Consider the following 23,087-nt stretch of genomic DNA (forward strand, 5'->3'; position numbering starts at 1 on the left):
ATGTGTGAACGTAGATAAAGTTCTCGGAGGAACAGGAGAAGTTGGTCTTGATTTTAAACTTTGTTCCTTGTTTGAAAGTAAATTCAGAGCCTTCAAGTAGGAAGGGGCAGGTGCCACAGTTCGGGCATGCACATTTTTTAACTGATGAGGGTGGATGTGATGTGTGAAGTTTGGCATTTGTCAAGAGTTTTTTTCAAAGATCTATGTTGCCTTTTACATTTGAGGATTTTATGTGTATTGATAATATTATTCATTTTTGGGGTCTGTGGACAGTAGAGTAAATGTATATATATACATGTATATATATAGATGTATATATATATATATACGTGTGTATGTATATATATATATATATATATATATATATATATAGATATATATACGTGTGTATGTATATATATATATATACATATACATGTATATGTATACATATACATGTATATGTATATTTATATATATATATATATATATATATATAGATATATATACGTGTGTATGTATGTATATATATATATATACATATACATGTATATGTATACATATACATGTATATGTATATTTATATATATATATATATATATATATATATATATACATGTATATGTATACATATACATGTATATGTATACATATACATGTATATGTATACATATACATGTATATGTATACATATACATGTATATGTATACATATACATGTATATGTATACATATACATGTATATGTATACATATACATGTATATGTATACATGCATACATATATATACCCATACACACACATATACATAGGTGTGGCTGTGTGGTAAGTTCCAAAACACATGGTCCTGGGTTCAGTCCCACTCTGTGGTAACTTGGCATGTGTCTTCTGCTATACCCTCAGACCATATGTATGTATGTAAATGTATGTGTGTGTCTTTGTCTCTGTGTTTCTCCCTTATCACTGCTTCACAACTGCTGTTTGTTTATTTACATCCCCATAACTTTCTGATTTGACAAGAAAAAACTGATAGAATAAGTACCAGACTTATCAAAATGAAAAACAAAGCACTGGGGTCAATTCATTTGGCAAAAAATTCTTCAAGGCAGTGTCTCATATTTCTGTTTGCCCACTCAGTTGTATCTATCAATTTATCTTTTTGTGTGTGTGTGTGTGTATATATATATATATAATGTGGAGGTGCAGTGGCCCAGTGGTTAGGGCAGCGGACTCGCGGTTGTAGGATCGCAGTTTCGATTCACAGACTGGGTGTTGTGAGTGTTTATTGAGTGAAAACACCTAAAGCTCCACGAGACTCCGGCAAGGGGGGTGGCAATCCCTGCTGTACTCTTTCATCACAACTTTCTCTCACTCTTTCTTCTGTTGGCCTGCTTGCTTAGTCAGCAGGGTGGCATCATTTGATGGCTAAAACAATGTGAAGTGCATTATGATCAGCGATGTGTAGCCTGGTTGGTCGCAGTGATCACTGTGATATATATATATATAATACACACACACATATATACATATGTGCATATTCATATCTATTATATGAATGTCAATGTCTTTATGTGTGTTCGTGTGTTACTTATACATTCGAAAACTGCTGCACCAATCATAAAGAAATTTGGAGCACAAAATCTAAGCCTAGGGAGAAGAGTAATACTGTGTGTTTCATACAATTTCGTGGACCAAAATTACTGAATGGATCCTTATATTTGGAACTTAGATTCAATGCAAAAGGGCGAGTATAATGCAATATGTTTGGTTTGAATTTCAGAACCCCAATGAAAATTCATAAATTTTCAATGTTTATGAAATTTCAACCATGGGTAATTGATACACATCAAGAACTATTCTCAAAGTTTCCACTTCTCATGAGGATTCTAAGACACCCTAATGGGGCCTTAACTCCAAAATTTTAGTCATTTCTTTTATGATCCAAAACTAGGTCAAGAGTACTGAATGGATTTTTATGAAATTTGGAAATTATATTCTGTGCCATAACCCCCATGACAATTCATATATTTTTACTGTTGATGAAATTTTAACCATAGATATTAGACACTAGTGAAATAATATTTATAAAATTTCATCTTCTTACAAGTTAGAAAGATCCCTTCATGGGGACTTAACACCCACAATTTAGTCATTTTATCTAAGCAAAGACGAATACAGTTGTACTCTTGGAAGTTGTAGGGTCACCTGAGCATAAAAGATGAGCATTATTTGTAATTCAATGGTACAACAGTGTAAGAGTTTGCTTTGAGATATACTTAGATTGTAATTTCTGCAATGTGGTGCATAAATTGTCAAGTAAAGGAGAGGCATATTTAACCCAACTGATTCAGTTGCAAAGTGTTGAGTAAAGTTATTTGGCTGCAGACCTCCTTTGAGTCTTTTTATTATCAATGGGTCACACATAGTCCCCAGATAGTAACATTCATTTCAAGGCCTTCCCAGATGAGTTACTGGTTATTCAAAGACATTTATAGATTGTAAATTTATTCTGTCCAGTTAAGTATCAGTATAGTGGTCATTTGCAAACTCCAGAGGTGACATTTTCATTTCTCCTTAGCCCTCATGTCACACAGTTGTTAATGTTTATTTGAGTTGGGTCACGCCCTTCCAATTGCTATAGATCCGTAATGCATCTTACGGCTGTGCCTATCACCTGTATAGTGAGGAATCCTACATTGGGAGTGGTAACGACTAGGGTACGGTAGCTGACTGCTTATTGTAATCATTCATCTTTTGGTTTCCTGTAGCTTTGCTCTCTTTTACAAACTCATTGAACATACATTATTTCCTATATCAAAGAAATTCAAACAATAGATATAAGACCCAATTTTAAAAGATTTTCAACAATTCAACTTCTCTGGTTGACATTAAGATACCTACCCCGAATAGGGGCCTTAACTTCCTCATTTTAGAGCTCCATAAACTCCATTTTTCAGGAGTAAAATCCTTTTAACAGGTTCTATAAAACTGTAATTTGGGAATCTGTGCATAAATATCAGTAGTCTGGCATAACTATGTCATGATAACAATTTTTTTAGGATGTGTAAAGAGGGAAATAACCCTCATCTGCAATTTTGATGAAATTCAAATCATAGTTATTCCAGTTCATTACAGAAAATATAACAGAAAAGTCTAATTCTTCAATTACATGTAACACGGGCAACGCCGGGTATATCTGCTAGTATATATATAAATATATATATATATGATATATATATATATAAATGATATATATATATATATATATCATTTATATATATATATATATACATATATATATCATTTATATATATATATATATCATTTATATATATATATATATATATATATATATTATATATATATATATATATATATATATATTTATATATATATATATATATATATATTTATATATATATATATATATATATATATATATATATATCATTTATTTATATATATATATATATATATATATATCATTTATTTTTATATATATATATATATATATATATATATCATTTATTTATATATATATATATATATATATATATATCATTTATTTATATATATATCATTTATATATATATATATATATTTATATATATATCATTTATATATATATATATATCATTTATATATATATTTATATATATATCATTTATATATATATATATATATATGATTTTGATTTTGATTTGATTTTTCCAGTTTCAGCTAATGAGCTGTGGCCATGCTGGGGCACCGTATATATCATTTATATATATATATATCGTGGCCGTCTGCCAGCCTCGTCTGGCACCTGTGTCAGTGGCACATAAAAAACACCATCCGAGCGTGGCCGTCTGCCAGCCTCGTCTGGCACCTGTGTCGGTGGCACATAAAATCACCCACTACACTCTCGGAGTGGTTGGCGTTAGGAAGGGCATCCAGCTGTAGAAACACTGCCAGATCTGACTGGCCTGGTGCAGCCTTCGGGCTTGCCAGACCCCAGTTGAACCGTCCAACCCATGCTAGCATGGAAAGCGGACGTTAAACGATGATGATGATGATGATATATGATATATATATATATATATATATATCATATATCATCATCATCATCATCATCGTTTAGCGTCCGTTTTCCATGCTAGCATGGGTTGGACGGTTCTACTGGGGTCTGTGAAGCCAGAAGGCTTCATCAGGCCCAGTCAAATCTGGCAGTGTTTCTACGGCTGGATGCCCTTCCTAACGCCAACCACTCCGAGAGTGTAGTGGGTGCTTTTTACGTGCCACCGGCACGAGGGCCAGGCGAGGCTGGCAACGGACACAAAACGGGGCGGTGCTGGCAACGGTCGCGAAACGGAAGGTTCTCTTACATGCCACCGGCACTGGTAACACATCTGCAATTTCCATTGATCGATTTCGATTCTGATCCTCACTTGCCTCAACGGGTCTTCACAAGTAGAGTTTCGACATGCCACCAGCACTGGTAACACATCTGCAATTTCCATTGATCGATTTCAATTCTGATCCTCACTTGCCTCAACAGGTCTTCACAAGTAGAGTTTTGTGTCCCAAGAAGGGAAGGTATGCATACGTAGGCTGGCTCCATCCCATGTAGAAGGCCACGGGTTATGGACTCACTTGTCCTGCCGGGTCTTCTCGCACACAGCACACTTCCAGAGGACTATGTCTCTAGTCATTTCCTCAGTGAGACCTAAAGTTCGAAGGTCGTGCTTCACCACCTCGTCCCAGGTTTTCCTGGATCTGCCTCTTCCACAGGTTCCCTCAACCGCTAGGGTGTGGCACTTTTTCACACAACTATCTTCATCCATTCTTGCCACATGACCATACCAGCGCAAACGTCTCTCTTGCACACCACAACTGATGCTTCTTAGGTCCAGCTTTTCTCTCAAGGTACTTACACTCTGCCGAGTATGAGTACTGACATTACACATCCATCGGAGCATACTGGCTTCATTTCTTGCGAGCTTACGCATATCCTCAGCAGTCACGGCCCATGTTTCACTGCCATGTAGCATGGCTGTTCGTACACACGCATCATACAGTCTGCCTTTCACTCTGTGCGAGAGGCCTTTTGTCACCAGCAGAGGTAAGAGCTCTCTGAACTTTGCCCAAGCTATTCTTACTCTAGCAGTTACACTTTCAGCACACCCGCCCCCACTGCTGACTTGGTCACCTAGGTAATGGAAACTATCAACTATTTCTAGTTTTTCTCCCTGGAAAGTGACGGAAGTTGGTCTCATAGTGTTTATTGTTCCTGAGCATCTGCCACATACAAAAACCATCTTCCTAGTTAGCCTTCCTTTGATATTGCTGCACCTCTTATGTGTCCATAGCTTACACTTGGTGCATCTTATAGAGTTTCTACCTACTCCTTTTCTACAGATCAAGCAGGGCCATCTACCTGAAGGCGTTTGTGATTTGTCTACCTTCCTACTGATTACGACTTTGGTTTTAGCTAGATTGACTTTGAGGCCCTTCGATTCTAATCCTTGTTTCCACACCTGAAACTTCTCCTCCAGTTCTGATAGCGACTCAGCAATTAGAGCAAGGTCATCAGCATAGAGGAGCTCCCAAGGGCATCCTGTCTTGAATTCCTCCGTTATTGCCTGGAGGACTATGATAAATAGGAGGGGGCTGAGTACTGAGCCTTGGTGGACCCCTACCTCTACCCGGAATTCTTCACTGTACTCGTTTCCAACCCTCACCCTACTAGCAGCGTCCCTATACATCATATATCATATATCATATATATATATATATATATATATATATATATATTCGCCTTAAATGGTCCCTTTGCATACTGAATACTTGGTGAAATTGATTAATTAATTAATTTTACCCTCAATTGTTGAAATTATATATATATATATATATATATATATATATATATATATCATATATCATATATCATTTATATATATCATATATCATTTATATATATATCATATATCATTTATATATATATATATATATCATATATCATTTATATATATATATATATCATATCATTTATATATATATATATCATATATCATTTATATATATATATATATCATATATCATTTATATATATATATATCATATATCATATATCATTTATATATATATATATATCATATCATATATCATTTATATATATATATATCATATATCATTTATATATATATATATATCATATATCATTTATATATATATATATCATATATATATATATATATATATATATGTAAATGGATGAATGAATTATCCTTTATTTACCGTTAACATGGAAAATTCAATAAACAGTTACCAGGGTAGCAAAATTCACGCAAGTAACACGGATGAAGCAACCTATCCAAAGGTAAAAACTCCGGGTTAATGTGCAGTAATTTGTGTAGTATAAGTAAATAAATGGAGTTGAACGAAGATGTTATTAAAATTCTTTTACTTTCGACATATGTTTCGAAGACAACATTGGTTTTATTCCAAAGGAATAAATGCTGCAAAATGCAATCTTCTCTAAGAATCACCTTGTTATGAGCGATCTTACAAATTTAAACACTGGCAGAAACATACCTTTAGCTCATATAAGTGATTTTGCCAGTCTTTATAGTTTGAACAGTTAGTTTAACTTGCACTTTACTTCAATAGAGAAATCTACTTCTAAGCCTTTGAACATTTTTTCAACCAACGTATCCCTCTTTATGTGTTCTCTACTTATTATTTCTTTAACCCTTCTCTTTCTAATATCTGCCTTTGACGTCGAATCTACTAACGGGTTTTTTTTAAATACTTAATAACGTTCTGTTTATCATTTAGGCAGTCATCGTAATTGTTATAATGTCTTGTTGAGATATATATCATTGTTTAACATCCATTTTCCATACTGGCATGGGTTAGATAGTTTGTCTAGAGACTGGCAAGCCAGGAGGCTGCACTGGCATCGGCCACATTCAGATGGTGCTTTTTATGTGCTACTGGAATTTTCTTTGCAGCCATGTAGTTTTGGATTCAGTTCAAGTATAGCATTGGCTGACCAAATCTTGTGAATGGATTTAATAGACAAAAACTAAAAGAAGTTCATCTTTCGGGGGTGGAGAGACAGGCAGAGAGAGAGAGAATATGTGTGTATATGTATGAGCTTGTGTCTCCTTGTCTTGACATCATGTGCTAGTTGTAAATAAATGTTATTGCAATCTTCCATGAAAACATGTTCAGTCATTATGTTATTCATTTTCTAAATACTGGGGGGAAATATTACAGGTAAGGGTAGGTGATAAGAAGAGCATCTGGCCATTGAAATCTTCCTCAATGAATTTGGTCTGATCCATGCATGGCAAAGCACATGTTAAAAAGATGATGATAGACACATGCATGTACATGTGTAGGTGTGCATGTGTATATGTTTAATCCATAACCAGGAGTCCAATAAAATAAATTGCTTCACCATTACTACATATATACATACGTATACATAAATATGTAATGCTGTCTGTCTGTCTGTGTGTTTGGGGTTACTCTAACTCCTCCCACACTGTCCAACTGATTTTAATGACTTTTGGCACATAAGTAGATCACATGCCCAGAAGTTCAAATAAGGCCAGAATTTTTCAATAACTCAATAATGCTCAGTTGGCATCAATTTTTGTGAGCTCAATCAGGCATTTGAATGGAAATTCCCATAATGATATTATTTTTCCTGCAGCTTTTGCATTTTTTGTCCAATTTTGATGAAAATTGATGAGTGAGTGAGGCTCATGGTATCAGTATATGGTGTTGATAAAAAATCGATATTTGCACCTGAGCAGTCGTTTTATAAAATCAATAGGCTTTTTGAGTGCAAATACCCATAGAGATTTTATTTTTGGCCATAACTTTTATATTTTCATGTACATGGTCACGTGGATTCTATTTTATGATATAATCTTAACACTTTTCTTCAGATTTTGCTGAGATTGCACACACTGATCAGTTTTGTACAGAGGATGGCATTAAGGGGAGAGAAATAAACAAACATCACCAACGGGTCGAGGTACACCCAAAAGTCTGACTGTGATGTCAGACGGTCCAGTCTGTAGGTGTATGTCGAAAGCATTAACCGGGTAAAATCCCTGCCTAACCAGACATAACATCTTAATGGGTATTAGTTGGCACAGAGAACGTTGAAGATTTCAATACAAAGTCAGAGGTGGGCTTAACTTCAATATAGAAAACATGAGCAACACCAGGTCCAACAGCTAGTACATATATCCATACATACACACACATAGACAGACAGATTAAATATGTAATCTTTCCCACTTTTGATTTATCCATTGGGTTGGAGAGGACTTAAGAGTTTGTTGTCAGAGTCTTGCAATTTTCTCTCTAGCATTATGAGATATTTTGTTAGTTTCTTTACTCAAACATTTTTGGATTGGTTCATTTTATTCCTTGTTATACAAATTGTTTAAAATACCCTTCAAACTATCAGCCTGCAAAGCTTAGGTTATTCCTAAAGGTATTAATGTATTTCTATTGTGCCATTTGTGTTTATTATACCAGTTGTAGTTGATGGAGTAATTTGATTACTGCTAAACACTTCAAAACATAATAGTTTGGAGTCATTTTATATAACCTGCTCTAGATCCGGCTAAGTGTTGCTGTTCCATGCTAACACTTATCAGTTGTTCAGTCTCTCTGCTACTTACAGAAGAGAATTTTTATATCTCTTCCTGGATGTCTGAAAAACTGAAAATTTCTAGAGACACCACATAGTACTGGTGATGTGATACAGTTTGCTTACCCTTTGATGATGATATTTTGCAGCTTTTGGTTTACTGAATGGTGGTTTTCTAAGATCATCGACTTTTACTGGTATGAATTTGTAGTAGTAATATATTACATACAAGTAACATTTGTTTCTTGCATTGAATGCTTATAAGTCAACAACTTTTATGAAGTTGTATTTCAAATCAACAGCCCTTTTGAAACCAACTTGTTCCCCTAAAGCAACCTCTAATAATTCTATGACAAAGACTTCTCATTTTAAAATGATCATATTTAAACTAAAACTTTTATATCATAATTATATTTTGTTATTTTCCAAACACTAGCTTAGTAATGAATAAGTTATTTTATAATTCTTTTCAAATTTTTAATTATTTTCATAGTTAATTCAAACATGAGGCTGTGTATTTTCCTCAAAATCTATTCATGAAGGATTTAATAAAATAGCATACCCGGGCTTAATCAATTCATCTACTATGTAAATTTTCACACTCAGCACACTTAAACTTTTACAAAACTAAAATAAGCTATTTGCATTCATACTTGTATTAATATTCATTTATCATGAAAATATATTATATATTGCATTGACTGCTGTAAACAAAGATTCTTTGTTTTCTTTCTGATAAGACAGAAGTCATACTAAATACGTATTAGTAACAAAACTTAAATTTAAATGCAACATTATACTATGGAAATAATTTAAGAACTTTCCAAAATTAATTTATAAATGTCTGACTTATTTAATTTTTACATTTACAACTCTTTCCATTTGCTTAGAATTGAATATTTTAAACTATTCATTTGCACATTTACTTCAACAACAAACAAGTTTGGGGGAAGACATGATGGACTTGCTCAGAAAGACGAAAATTATTTTCTTCATACTTTTATGAAGAATGACTTGCAAATTCAGTCAGTTTGAAAAAGCTGTATTCAACTAACAATAAGCATTATAACCAGTCATTTAATCTCTATAAGTCATAATATTTAATTAAAGAAATTAATCACTTACAAATTTAGAATGATGAACAGATGAACATTTTCAGACTAAAAGTGTTTTTTCTTTTTTTTTGTTCTTTCACAAAATACTGGATTTCGTTTTGCACATAGATTACACAGCATCTCAAATGTTAGTGAAATATGTTCAGGACCAGCTCAGCTCAACTGGTAAATTATTTCTAGTTCTTCTGTAGATAGATATGCAAAAAAAGCACACTACCAAGAATTTTGTTATAATTACAAAACTACAATAGACACTGCCCTCATAAGATAAAAGTACACTTATGTTTTTAACAAAGAAACAAGGCCTCAGATTTGTAAAGGGAATTTATATCAAGCCAGTAAGAAAACCTTTACATGGTTGCTCAGTCTGCTAGAAATAACAGCTTAAATTTCCAATAAACTACATCCAAGTCTTAAAGAAAAAGAAAATAGATAATGTAATTCTGAAAGAAAGATGGAATTGTCACATCAGAGATGGCTTTGATTAGAGACCCAAATCAACTGTGGTCCAGCAGGATTGGTGTTGAACTACAACCAGATGCATTCCAGATGTGACTATCTATTGTTAACAATGTTAACAACTTATTTCTTAAGTAACTAGAAGGAATTCATGTTGTAGAAATTATGTTTCTTGGTTAAAATTCATTCAGAGTATGCATAAACCATCTTACTAAGAGAGATTTCAGGTCTTCCCTCACCAAATCTTAAAATATTTTACCATCATGCAAATTGCAAATTATTTTATAAATCATTTTACTACTTTATCCAGAAAATGGTAAAATACTTTACCATTTGCTTGATAAAATGGCCATGCTGTTAACAACCCTAATGAAGGCCTTGCTCATAAAAAGAAAGAAAAACTCTTTGTGCTCATCCTTTAACATAGATAAAATTTAAATGAATTTAATCATAATTAACTTACCAAATTTCTGTGTCAAATTTCTGTGTCTTAATATGCATTACTATGAAAAGTTTTAGAGTATCTTTTAATTTAGCAATCATAACCATTATGTAACTGAAGCTTAAGAAATTTTGTAAAGATATGTTCTGGGTGTAATATTTTGTGGCAGTAGCACTAGAGAATTGTCACATCTTCAACAAGACTATCCGGTCCTCTCAATCCTACACTTAAGAGTGTACTGGGTGTATTTTATGTGGCACCAGCACAAGAAATTATAGAGAAAAGAGAATGATTGCTAGCAGGAGGTTCCTGTGCACCTACTGCATATAAAGTCTATATTCTCTGTTGGGCTGTGATTACCCCATTACACCTCTTATTTGTCCATATATGCACACCATATAGAATTTCTACCTTTTTGTTTTCACACTGAACATGGCCATTAGTAGTGTCAGGGACCTGTCTCCACTTTAACTTATTAATACATTGGTATTAGTGTCTTTGCTAAGTTTACTCTCAGAGACCTCTTAATTCCAAGTTTTTGTTTCCATGCTTGGAATTCCTTTTCTAATTCTGCTGCTGAATGGCTATAAGAACTAAGTTATCTTCATGGAGAAGTTCCTACAGCCAGCTGGTCTTAAATCCTTCTGTTAAGAGCACTATAATACATAGAGCTGAGTTAAGGACTGGTACCCCACCTTGTTAAATTTATCACTGTACTCTTTACTAACTCCCATTTTGCTTTTACAGTTCTCTTAAGCCATTCATATTCCTCTGTGACCACTAAATCACAGAGCATGAAAACTTGTGAAAGACCTTCTTTAGATCAACTAAAAGCAGGTAAAGGGGCTTATGCCAGGCTAGATACTTCTTCTGCAGCTGTTTCACTAAGAAATGGTACCACTGGTATTTCTTTCAAACACAAAACCAAACTACATTGTTTCTACGTTAATTCTCATCTAAATCATTGTGTTATAACTCTTTTTGGTAGCTTTTATGTCCTGATCCAACAGTTAAATACTTTAATACTTACTTCTATGTAGTGTATTTCCTTTGCCTTTGTAGTAGTTAATGATGCTGCTATGCCTGTTAGTGGATTACCTGATTTAGTATGTGGGTATCTAGTCTTTGTCCTACTTCACTAGACATTTTTAATATTATGTTCACACACATGCTTATGTTTTTAATTGCAATCAAGAAAGTGTTCTCCGGACGCAATAGTTTACTTATTTGAATGAAGTCACTGTTTTACTCTCTACATATGTGGAGTTTTTCATGGTATACTTGTTCAGGTTGTATAAGGTTTAAATAAACGCATCTTGTGAATTCCAGGCAACTTGAGAATGAAGCTTTGAGTTTGTACAGGTAATATATATATATATATATATATATATATATATATATATATATATATATATATATATATATATATATACACGTCACCGTCACCGACCAGGCTATCAGATGCTGCTACACATCGCTGGTCACAATGTGCTTCACATTGTTTTAGCCTTTAAATGACGCCACCCCACTGGCTAAGCGAGCAGGCCAACAGAAGAAAGAGGTGAGAGAAAGTACAGCAGGGATCCCCACCATCCCCTGCTGGAGCCTCGTGGAGCTTGAGGTGTTTTCGCTCAATAAACACTCACAACGCCCGGTCAGGGAATCGAAACCGCGATCCTACGACCACGAGTCCGCTGCCCTAACCACTGGGCCATTGCGCCTCCACACATATATATATATATATATATATATATATATATATATATATATATATATATATATATATATATATATATATATATATGTGACTGTATTTGCATGTGTGGTTGTGTGCACACACGTGTGCATGTAGGAATATGTTTATGTAACGTTTTGAATGTGTTGAAGTTAAATGATATCCCTAGTGTTTGGGAATTTACAATATATCTTTGTTAAAATGCTTCTAGGCTGAAGAAAAAATGCCATACAGTATCTATTTGAGTTTAATTTGAAATAAAGAATTGAACTCCTAAAATAATTACTATAGTTCTTGTAACTCTATCACTAAGAGAAATATATAAATTGTAAGAAAAATATCCAAATCATAAACGTTTATTTAGTTGATCTAAAAGTAACATTAGAGTTCATAAGAATGGCATTAAGAAAAACTGTTTTTACAGATTCATTACCCCTTTAACGTTTTCTGGATGCAGAACCCCCTTAAGCTTAAAACTCACCTTGGAGCAATTGGTCCAATTATCAGTGAATGTTTTAATAATTTTATTATCAGATGTCAAAAATATACCTTAAATACAAGCTGTCAAGTTTGGTAAATTTCAAATGCCATCTGCCTGTCACTTGAGAGTTTATTTAGGTGTCTGATTCTGTCAATAGATCGGTGAGGAAAAACATAACTTCATGGAATGGATGACTGTCTTAGGACAAAAATGTTATAATTACATCAAAACAATGTAAAACTCTCAAAATGCCGCTGTGATTGATAATATTATAAATATTACACACCTCTAGGTATAACTGTATGGTTAAGTAATTCACTAAGAAGCTGTATGGTTCCAGGTTTGATCTCACTGTACAGTACCCTACACATGTCTTCTGTTGCAGTCTCAGATTGACCAATAGCTTGTTGATAGAATTTGGTAGACAAAAATGGTGAAGAAGGCTATTGAATGTGTATGTGTGTGTGTAAGAGCCAAGGATCAAAGTGTAGGAATTTTGTAAGCTTTGGGCCGTCCATAATAGGTGTAAAATGTTCAGGAACAACAATAATAATTTGTTTGCGAGGGTTGTGGCTTTTCCCATATTTTTTTACAGATCATGGTTAGCAACTTCAGTTGGTGTGAATGTGAAAAAAATCCAAATTGAGGGAGTGGAGCAGGTAGAATACCGGCTACATGTTTCCTGGCTAGTAGATCTTCTGATGTAATAATTACTCAATGAGGAGTACTCTGCTAGCTACTCATTGGGCCAAAGATACCTTATATATATATATATATATATATATATATATATATATATATATATATATATACATGAGGGATGTCCACGTAGTAGTCATCCCTCTTATATGTATGTAATAAATTTTTCTGAATCTTCAGATTTTAATATGCTAGACCACTGGTTTTAAATTGATATTAATCAAATTAATATTCAGTTTTCACCATTATTATTTTAAATTTATATATATATATATATATATATATATATATATATATATATATATATATATATATATATAATATGCATAAATACATATGCATACATTATGTGACTGCGTAGTAAGAAGCTTGCTTCTCAACCACATGGTTCCGGGTTCAGTTCCACTGCATGCCCCCTTGGACAAGTGTCTTCTATTATAGCTTCAGGCCAACCAAAGCCTTGTGAGTGCATTTGGTAGACAGAAACTGAAAGGAGCCAATCATATATTTACAAAATTTCTCCTCTTCTATACAAAACAAAAAAACGTCCTCTTTCCAATTTATATAAAAGGCGGCAAAAATTTACTGAGCATTACCTTGAAGAGTTTGATTGAATGAAAGTGCTAGTAAAGAACTATCCAAAATTCTGACTGCCTCCTTTTTAATATATGACATCTGTACACCACTTCCAACACTTGATAAATATACACACACACACACACACACACACATATATGTGTGTAGGTGGTTCTTTGTGTCTGTTTGCCCCCATCCCCCTCCGCTACTGCTTGACAACCAGTGTTGGTGTGTTTACCTCTCTGTAATCTAGCATTTCAGCAAAAGAGACTGATAGAATAAGTACTAGGCTTTAAAAAAAAAAAGGTCCCTGGGGTCGATTTGTCCAACTAAAACCCTTCAAGGCAGTGTTCCAGCATGGCCATGCTCAACCGACTGAAACAAGTAAAAGAATACATAATTTTTGCTATGCATTTGAGTAACTTATTTTATAACATAGACTTTAATTAAAAGTAAAGCATGAACTAAATGAATATATATATGTATATAATATATATATAACAAATTAGTTTCTCTATTCAGATAGAACAATGGGAGTGGGTATATACACAGGAGTTTTATTAACATATTGATTTTTCTTTTGTTTTTGTTGTCAACAAGGAAGGTGAAAAAGAAACTGAAATAGATAGAAATTTTGCTAAAAATTATATTTTTACATAAAATATTCATTTCATTTTCTAAAATTGTTGTGTTTGGTGTCATATGTTTTAAGTAAATATAATTTAGACTAAACAATGTGAAAGACAAAAAAAATGAATGAAGCAATGCCCAGTAAGCATGAAATTAAATTTCCACTAATTATCTTTTACTTGTGTGAGTCATTGGACTGCAGCCATTCTGGAGAACCACCTTAAAAGATTTTAGTCGAGTAAATCAACCCCAGGGATATTCTGTTATTCTCTTAAGCTAAACTGCTGAGTTATAGGGACATAAATAAACCAACACTGACTGTTAAGTGATGGTGAGGGACCAACACAAAATCATATCTAGATACATACACGCATGTGCACACATATGCAACAGGCCTCTTTCAGTTTCTGTCTACCAAATCCACTCTCAAGACTGTTTGGCCACACTGCTACTGGGGCTATAATAGAACACACTTGTCCAAGATGCCACACAGCAGGACTGAACCTGGGACCATGTGGTTGGGAAGCAAACTTCTTGCCATGCTTCTGCCTACAGCCATGCCTGCACCTAGATAAAATGTTTAAAAATTCAGTGAAAAGAACTGGTAATCTATAACAGCAAAAAAAAAAAGCAATTAGGAACATTAGTAACATAAGGTAAGTTTGTGTGGTGAGGTGTGGTGTTCATGGGATTCTGATGTATTGAGCCAGGGCTTTCTACTTAACCCTTTTGTTATCATATTTTTGTTGAAATGTACTCCCTTGTAATTAATTTTCAAAATAAGGAATAATTTATTAAAATAACTTTGTAGTTATTAAGTTAAACTTTAGAACATAAATTAACATGGAATCTCAGTGAAAGGTTTTAACTCTTTAGCATTCACATTATTTTGTCTAAAGTAATACTTATTTATTTACATTGTTTTAAATTAATCATGCATTATTTGGTAACTTTGAGAGCTTGTATGAGGTGACTGTTAATTTTTAGAATGATAATGTAGGGTTGGTGTGAAAGGTCAGATCTGACCAGTTTGAACATAAAACAGATTAAATATTTTGGCTGGATGTGATTGGTTTGAATGCTAAAGGGTTAATTTAGATCACTTTAAAACAGGGAATTTTGTAGTGTAGAAATAGGGGCAGTCTAAGGTGAGGAGTGATAGGAATTGCTGAAACAAAACCATCTCACCCTTGCTGGTATAATAAAATGGGTGAAATTGGGCATGTGTGTCTACTACTATAACCCTGAACTGACCAAAAAATATCACCATGTGTGTGTGTATGTCTGTGTTTGTCTCTCCTTCATTGCTTGACAACTAGTGTTGATTTGTTACATTCCCAAAACAGATCAAGAGAATAATTATCAATCTTTAATAATAATTTAGAAATCCTGGTTGGGGTCAATCTGTTCTGGTAGACCTTCCAGACTGTTCCCCAGCATGGCTGCAGTCCAAGTAAAAAATAAAAGATATATTTGTGTATGTGTGTGCTTACACACACACGCACACACACATCTTTTTTTTATGTATCTCGTATAAATCCTACTACCTATTTCAGTGTAATGCTTAGGTTATCAATCCATATTTATCAGATTACTCAGTCACATTTTTCTAAACACAACATGGGTTTTATGAGGTAAACATAAGCACAGAAACTCTAGTGTGCATACACATACCCATGCCAGCATGGAGAAGGGACATTTAAATGATGGTGATGATTTACTCTTTACTCTTTTACTTGTTTCAGTCATTTGACTGTAGCCATGCTGGAGCACCACCTTTAGTTGATCAAATCGACCCCAGGACTTATTCTTTGTAAGCCTAGTACTTATTCTATTGGTCACTTTTACCGAACTGCTAAGTTACAGGGACGTAAACACACCAGCATTGGTTGTCAAGCGGTGTTGGTTGGACAAACATGCACACATATATACGACGAGCTTCTTTCAGTTTCCGTCTACCAAATCCACTCACAAGGCTTTGGTCAGCCCGAGGCTATAGTAGAAGACACTTGCCCAAGATGCCACGCAGTGGGACTGAACCCGGAACCATGTGGTTGGTAAGCAAGCTACTTACCACACAGCCACTCCTGCATGTATTTTGTGTGTGTGTGTGTGTGCATGCAAACTGACTCTATATCCCTTTACATCAGTGAAAGCAAATTTGTACCCTTTATTTATTCTTATTTTTAAAAAAATTTCTGTCATAGATTAATATATCATTTATTCTATTTAGAATTTTCTTTATTTAGTAAATTGATCAAGAAACTTATGAGGTGTTCTATTTCCCATATTTAACCCTTTCGTTACCAACCCGGCTAAAACCGGCTTTGGCTCTGTAGTATAAATGTCTTCTTTTCATAAGTTTTCAATTAAAATCTTCCACTAAATCTTAGTCACAATTTATGTTCTTAACACTAGCTGAATGATAACTAAGTTATTTTACTAAATTCTTTGTTATATTTAAAATAATTGAAAGAAACACAGAGCATCTCAAATAAATACGGTAGCAAAAGGGTTAAAGTTTCTATTTTTCAAAATACAATGTGCAGTATTTAAGTTTAGAAGTCAATTTTTTGCTGGTCTTTATTACACTTTCGATTGCTATATGTGCATCTGTTTCTGACTAAATGCTTTTCCATGCTGCTTTACAAAATATTTTAGAATACACAATGTGCAACATCCAACATTTTTATCACCACACAAAATAGAAATCACTAAACAAAGCTAACCTACATAATTCATGGAGAACTAAGATGAATAGACATGTTTGCATTTCTTAAACAGCTGACATTTCTTCATTGTTATTGGACTTATTCTCATGGTGTACTATTTTGTCATTGTATTTATTACATTATGTGGACTACCTTGTAAAGTATCCTAAGATATTTTGTTGTCTCCAGGACAATGTCTTTGGTTGATATTAATATCACATTGAGTTTTATTGAATATTCAGTTGACATTTGACTGTTTTAGTATTCAAATGAAATATATAAAGAGCACTCGTATATGTACATGTTGTGTGTGTAACTATACACTGTTTTCTTCTAAGTTTCTTTTGATATTTTTTTTCATCAGCCAAATAATATTAAACATCTTCAAATTAAGAACAAAATTATCTTAGTATTATTGAAAAAAAATCATTTATTCAAATTATCTGAGGATAGTAGCCTGATAGTCATGCATTGAAAATGTTACAAAAAATATTTTGTTTTTCACTCAAATATTTGCTGTTGCTAACTTTTACTATAGGTTGCCCACTATGCTCTAAATGGCAAGTTCATTCATTTAAAATATATTTTTTTTAAGTTGCCAGTTTTGAAAACAGGTTTTCTGTCTTAATTATGAATTAAGAACTTAATTCTTGAATAAATTTGAAAAATTTGTAAGAACACTTTTATGAGAATATCTAAGAATATCTTCTGTTCATCTTAAATGTTAATGGTTTTTCTTCTTCCATAATATAACTTTGTTGATTTGGAAGACTTGAGAGTCTATTTCCAAACTCATACTAAATGTTGACTGAAGGAAATGTGTTTAGAAAAAGAAATGTAACTTAAATTGAAGGAGCAAGGTTAATTGGGTGAGATTCGATTGCTTTAATGAGATGAGAAATCAATATGATAAATTAGAAATGTAAAGGCTTTTATCAAAAATCTTTTATAGGATTGGTGAACAAAATCTAACAGAAACAGTTGGCTGATAAGGTGGTTTTCTCCTAAATTAAAAAAAAAAGTATCAGATGTCAAATATTAAATCTTAGCATTTGGTAGTAAAATAGAAAAATCTTCCTATTTAATAGTGGTGCTATACTTCTTATTTGTCAACCCTAAAAGACAAACTTAATCTTGACAGTATTTGAATTCAAAGCACAGGCAACTAAAAGACAAACTTAATCTTGACAGTATTTGAATTCAAAGCACAGGCAACTAAAACAAAGACATTTTAGTCTCAAATTTATTATAAAATTTATGTATCACCATGTTTGGTGATCACATAAAATTTGATATTCCCTTTAAGAAAATATCCCATTGTACCTGAATAAAATAATAAAACATTACAACATAAAAGAGCAGCTTAGCTATAGCAGAAATAAAAAACAAGCTACCTGAATGTTTAAGCATAAATTAAAGTGGAAGTGAATAGTGAAAAAAACATTAATATTCTAGACAACAGCTGAAGAAAGGTTACCTACTAATTGGCATGAAGTAGCTCACTAACAAACTCCAACCTCTAATCCAGTGCTTTTCAAATGTTTTGCTGGAGCGGAAGCCCAAGGAGACATTCCACTGGCTCGAGGAACCCCTGTGCAATAATTTAATAGTCTTATGCACACATATCTGCACAGGAGAATTAAAAATTACTGCCAATTTTAGCAGTTTTGTAACTTCTTGCGGAACCCCTGAACTGTACTGGCGGAACCCTGGTTGAAAACTACTGCTCTAATCCGTAGATGTGTTGTTGCCTCTCTTTCCATCTCAATACTACTGTAGCCTCTTCTTTTCAGGACTGGTTGGCCTCATGCCACCTCCACTCAAGCATTCTCAACTCATCTCTTCTGCATATTCTAGCCACTCCCTACTTCTCATGTGTATAACCACTAATTGAGAAATTGGACTACCTTTGTTGGGATAGTGCTTAGGGGATGTATGTCAAGTTCGCGTTCATTACCATCAAAGACATTATTTCTTGCACAGGTTTTCACATCTTTATTTCCTTACTGATGTTAGCAGACTTCAGTTCCTATAAAGCCCTGAATTCTGTGTTGTCTGCAAATCTTTTGGCTTCATTAATTATCATTATTAAATGTGAATTATCCTCTCATCTATCATTCAGTGCTTTTATTTTTTTTTTAAAGTCCTTCAAGTTCTTGTTCCTATGAGAATGAATTATGAAACCATGTATACTGTTTTTGAAGTATAATCAATCTCTTGGTCATCTGCTTGCTTTTGTCATTCACTGATAATTTTGTGACCCCGTCAATTCTTGTTGCTGCTGGCACTATACTTTCCAGTTTAATCTACCACTTTCAGCTTCTAAACAATAGTCTTCTGGATACTTTTCTTCTAATCATAATCATTGTGGATAAATGAGTCTTCCAGTCTTTAGTATCTACACTATACTGTTATGATCTTTATTTATTGTAATAATTTACACATTATAGTAAACCTTCCAAGTGCACTGAAATAACAGTTTATAATGAGCATCAGTGCATATTTTTCACTGTGCACTGTTACATGATATTGATGCTACCCTGTAAGCATTGCTAAAAAAGAATTTCTGTACAGCTTCAATGAAAAGACTTAAGGTAGGGGTGTCTATTATGAAGATATAATAATGACCATAACAATTCACTAACAGCTATTGCTTAACTTTAAGAATTTAAGAATTTAGTACTGTACAAAATAAATTGTCTCAGGACAACCAGATTTAAATTCTATAAGAATTTTTTTTTTTTGGATTTTAAATTAAAGTTGCATCAATTAAAAAAAAATAAGGATACTTGATTAATTATTGCAATATTACTTGGGCAAAGGAGAAGATATAGTTATTCAAAGCAATCAACAGTTTGGAGAAATATTAGTCAGCAAGTGGTTTCAGATTTGCTTGTAACATTCTGGACTGTTTGCTTGGGCTTCAATACATAATATACACCATCAAATATGATAAATGATTCATTCCAGTTAATGGTGGTAACTTAAAACATCTCCATAGGTCTGTCAGTAATGTATTTAACTCTTTAGCATTCAGATTACTATCAAACATAATGCTTATTTATTCACATTGTTTTGAAGTAATCCTGCATTATCTTGTCACTAAGGGACTTTCATGATGTGATTGCTTATTTTTAGAATAACAGTGTAGGATAGGTGTGAGGGTGCCAGATCAGGCCAGTTCTAACATAGAATTGGTAGAACATGTTGGCTGGATATGGCCGGTTTGAATGCTAAAGGGTTAATGTACAAAAATATATAGTATCTTATCAGGAAATAGGGTTGAATCAGTAGAACATGAGAAGCCCAACAAAGAAACCATATATATTAACCACATCTCTGCTGTAATTAGAAATCTAGTCTCAAGTATCAGTAAAAGAACCTGTAACCTTTCAGCAGTCAGAGAAATCTTTAACACAGCTACCACTCATTACAATTAGGCATTAGCAAGGAGTGGATTCACTGAGAAATTAATATGTGGAAGATCCCCCCACCCCTCCACTCCAAGATAACCAAAAAGCAAAAGATAATCTGTTTCACCTTCCATTTAACTTAAAAGTTTCTACCAACATTGCTAGGAGATTCCTGTTGTTAACCAAGAAGCATTTCCCTACAGACCATAAGTCCTATAAGCTCTTCAAACCCTACTACATTAAGATTAGTTACTTCTGCTTAGACAACATTGCTGCTAACATTCCATGCTACAATAGATGCAAGCATACACATACCCCTATCTATAATTTCTGAAATGCTACCAGCTGCCCTCCTGGAGTATCCTGCCCTTCAAGGCAGTGGTCTATAGAGCCACCTTCACACTATCTGATGGCATCACAAGTTGTCCTCCAAATGCAGGGATAGGAACAACTCCTCCAATATCAAATGGTGTATCACTGATAGGGCACCAGGGCTAATAATTACCAACTCTGCCTTTACGAAAGACTATATTTTCTCTACCAATCTGTAGTATCCATCAACAGGAAGAGTGGACTATAATGCCACCAGAGATATGTCCTGCTAGTGGAGTTCAAGCCACTAACTGACAATAATTCAGATATATCACCTTAGGTCTTGCTACCCCACACACAAGGGCAGGTTACTTAACCCCCTGTTACTTGTACAGGCCACAGATTTATTCATGCAGATCATCTAGCCTTTCTTTATTCTTTCTTTACCTAGCACCAACAAATCTTAATCCAATGAGAGATCTGGTCATTCCCTCCAAATTGCTACCACAACTAATTGACAATAAATACAGCAGATCAATACCCCAGCACATGTGCACTGCTGTCCCATATGTGCAACCACCAGATACACACTTCTATTCACACATGCAAGATGTGAACTCACATACACAACAGAGACATATACATGTTCATACACATTCACCAGATATATAAATAGATAAACTTCTGACCAGCTGTACCTCTCAGTTGTAAAATGAACACACACACACAGCTGATACAAATGCACACATATGCATGTACATTCACGTGCACACACCACATGTACGCACACACACATCAGGTACATACATACACCAATAAACTGATATCAGCAATGCTCTCTCATAGACACACACATGCACACACACAGCAGTTAAATCTCTCTTTACTCTTTTACTTGTTTCAGTCATTTGACTGCGGCCATGCTGGAGCACCGCCTTTTTTTTAAATCGAGCAATTCGACCCCGGGACTTATTCTTTGTAAGCCCAGTACTTATTCTATCGGTCTCTTTTGCCGAACCACTAAGTGACAGCGACGTAAACACACCAGCATCGGTTGTCAAGCAATGCTAGGGGGACAAACACAGACACACAAACATACACCCACACACACATATATATATACATATATACGACAGGCTTCTTCCAGCTTCCATCTACAAAATCCACTCACAAGGCTTTGGTCGGCCTGAGTCTATAGCAGAAGACACTCACCCAAGGTGCCACGCAGTGGGACTGAACCTGGAATCATGTGGTTGGTAACAAGCTACTTACTACACAGCCACTCCTGCGCCTATGCATGCATGTACTAGATATACACATCCACATATGCAGCAGATACACCTGACACAAATCACATACATTCACACACATTAGGCGCACCCAGCGCTGGATTAACCATTAAGTAAAATATGCATATGTTTAAGGCATCAGGGGAAATAGGACACCTCAGAAATGGTAAATGGTTTGCAGCACAAAAGAAATCTCTTTAAACTTGTTAAAATAATAATCAGAATGGTTTATAGGTGCAGGAGTGGCTGTGTGGTAAGTAGCTTGCTAACCAACCACATGGTTCCGGGTTCAGTCCCACTGCGTGGCAGCTTGGGCAAGTGTCTTCTGCTATATCCCCGGGCCGACCAATGCCCCTTGAGTGGATTTGGTAGACGGAAACTGAAAGAAGCCTGTCATATATATGTATATATAAATATATATATGTGTGTGTGTGTTTGTCCCCCTAGCATTGCTTGACAACCGATGCTGGTGTGTTTACGTCCTCGTCACTTAGTGGTTCGGCAAACAGACCAATAGAATAAGTACTGGGCTTACAAAGAATAAGTCCCGGGGTCGATTTGCTCGACTAAAGGCGGTGCTCCAGCATGGCCG

The 23,087-nt window shown here is 34.2% G+C and overlaps 2 protein-coding genes and 1 long non-coding RNA gene across 6 annotated transcripts in view; 2 read left to right on the top strand and 1 right to left on the bottom strand.

Moving 5' to 3' along the window:
• LOC115215175 (activating signal cointegrator 1 complex subunit 3) overlaps positions 1-23,087 on the top strand; it is a 526,302-nt gene that overhangs the window by 193,622 nt on the left and 309,593 nt on the right. The window lies entirely within an intron of this gene.
• Positions 1-23,087, top strand: part of LOC115215190 (beta-1,4-galactosyltransferase galt-1) — a 105,262-nt gene that overhangs the window by 71,845 nt on the left and 10,330 nt on the right. The gene's annotated exons all lie outside the window — the stretch shown is intronic.
• Positions 919-19,179, bottom strand: LOC118765237. Its single transcript, XR_005001085.1, has 3 exons — positions 18,999-19,179; positions 14,251-14,258; positions 919-929 (listed from the first exon to the last, which is right to left on the bottom strand). It is a non-coding gene; the product is annotated as an uncharacterized LOC118765237 (long non-coding RNA).

Source organism: Octopus sinensis, linkage group LG1 (assembly GCF_006345805.1).
Source record: "Octopus sinensis linkage group LG1, ASM634580v1, whole genome shotgun sequence".
Lineage (NCBI taxonomy): Eukaryota > Metazoa > Mollusca > Cephalopoda > Octopoda > Octopodidae > Octopus > Octopus sinensis.